We start from the raw sequence: 2,496 nt of genomic DNA on the forward strand, positions 1-2,496 counted from the left end.
GTAATATATGTATATATGTATGCATATATGTATGTATGTATGTATGTATGTATGTATGTATGTATGTATGTATGTATGTTTGTATATATATGTATGTATGTATGTTTGTATGTATGTATGCACGTATGTATGGATGTATGTATGCGCTTATGTGTATATGTATGATGTATGTCTGTATACATGTATATGAGATTATCGGTGTTGCGATAATGGTCATTTGAAAAGAGAATAGTTGACTGATTGAGAATATTAACCCACATTGTCTTGTGTTTCACCATGATAAATCCAGCAGATTAGAACTTAACGTATTGTTTATCGTGTATTGATTTGTTTCTCTTCACTTTGTTATTTTGACGTGGACAAATATGTCTGACTGCTTACATCAAAAACAAAAGATTTTAGCTGTCGCTCGAAAATCTACTTGTATAGCAGATTCGGATACAAACCGATTCCCTTATCTTATCTCAATCTTCGAAGATGTCTAAAAATAAAGCAATTCTATTCATTGAAAATATCAGCTATTGAATTTGATAATGCAAAATGTCCTCATGTTCTGTGTTCCGAGTGTAATTCGCGAAACCCCCCTCAGCTATTAGACAATTATGCTTTTGATTTACGCGTTATTTTATCTTAGACCGAACTTCCAAACTAAATTTTATTTCTAGATAATATTATATACCACACTTTGTTTCCTGTTTGTAATTCTGTGTCTAGTCTTTATATTTTCTTTCATGGAAATTTAATAGATCGCACCAGACTTTATTTAGTTCACTAGAATTTTCCTACATTTATTAGTTTTCAGTTTGGATTCTTTTATATTCACTTGATCTTTCCCCTGTATATTTTTCCTTTCACATCTGTCCACACTTTTCCCCAGTTTTCTCAGCTCTTTACTTACAACATGTGTTACATTTTCTCACAGTCACTTCGAAATTTTTTCTTTCTCTTGAAATGTGTATTTTTCCCATACTTTACATTATTTACATAATGAACAACACTCTTTTACTTTTCTATTTATTTACTTCATGTTAGCTCTTTTGTTTCTTTCTCTCATAGTCCACACATTCTCCTCTTCTTCATTCATCTGTCTCTATTTGTCATCATTTCAACTTTGACGTTTCTTACTTACTTCGTTCAATTGCTCATAATCTTTCTAAGTTCCACCTTCTTCAGTTATTTGAAGATTGTTTCCGGTGCCGTGCTTTGAGGATCGAGTTTACTTGACTGGAAATACAGATAGAAGACCACCCACAAATGCCAGCAACTGAAGCTATAACCAGTGCTTACAACAGAGATAAACATTTCAATTAATTAATTTAGGAATTCTTAGACTAACAGTTTTATTCGAAAATCTAAACATAAAAATGAAAGGGAAAATAACACTTAGAAAATGATTTCCTTATCGCATTTATACAATACTTTGTAATTTTCGCTTTTCATTGCACACGTATTTTGTTAGAATCTTTGTAAAAGAACTGTTGCCTATCATGATTTAATCGCTCATGTTTCAGCCACACACTCGATGGCTGTGATGAGAGGAGATATATTGTTTCCTGTCACTGGAGGAATCTAACGAATTTAACTTCGATTATCAGTCCTTAACAAATTTAGGCTATTTCGAAATTTAAAAGAGATTTTCGATAAAGGAATGATATTCGAAGACTAGACACGCTAATTGTAAAACAAATGGAACCGAAGATTTCATACTGAGAATGGTTGTAGATTAGAATATTAAATTGTCGCTTTAACTTCCTCTAAAATCTTCCAATACACTCCGTATTTCTTCCAAGAAGAGATTTAATTGTAAAATCAGTATTCACTTTTCTTTACGTTACATGAACTTGCCTTATTTTACAGATAATAATATATTATTTCATAGTTATAACGTTTGAAATATCAACATCTTTATTGACATCCCGGCGAGAATTTTAAACTCTATATTTAGAACTTATATACGAGGATATGGCTTACTAGTTCTTGCCTATCCGAATCAACTAGGAATACTCCAGTATCTGTCAGTTGTGGTAGGCATCTTCCAAGATCACTAACCAACAAGTCTGGAATGCTTGAATATAATTCGCAGGCCTGAGCTTACTCTGTCATTGACTATCCTCTAACACAACAACCACTTACTACGATCTTGATCTCAAATGATTTTTCTGAACTTGTGTTTGCTGAGAATTGTCGCAGGCCTCCCGGTAGATTTTAACCCTTCTCCTCTATCTTCAGTTCTCCCCATTTCACATTGGAAGAATCCTTCAGAAAAGGTAGTCACACATCTCTTATATAAGAAGTTCCATTACCAAAGAAAAGGATAGGTACATTGTATGATGTGGTACTGTATACTCTATGTCTGAAGGCAATACACTAAATCAGAACAAAAAAACAGAATGGTTAGGGTTAGAAAGCTTCCAAAACTATCGGTCAGTTAAACCATAGTTTCGAGAGAGAGAGAGAGAGAGAGAGAGAGAGAGAGAGAGAGAGAGAGAGAGAGAG

The sequence above is a fragment of the Octopus bimaculoides genome, chromosome 1 (assembly GCF_001194135.2).
Source record: "Octopus bimaculoides isolate UCB-OBI-ISO-001 chromosome 1, ASM119413v2, whole genome shotgun sequence".
Classification (NCBI taxonomy): Eukaryota; Metazoa; Mollusca; class Cephalopoda; order Octopoda; family Octopodidae; genus Octopus; species Octopus bimaculoides.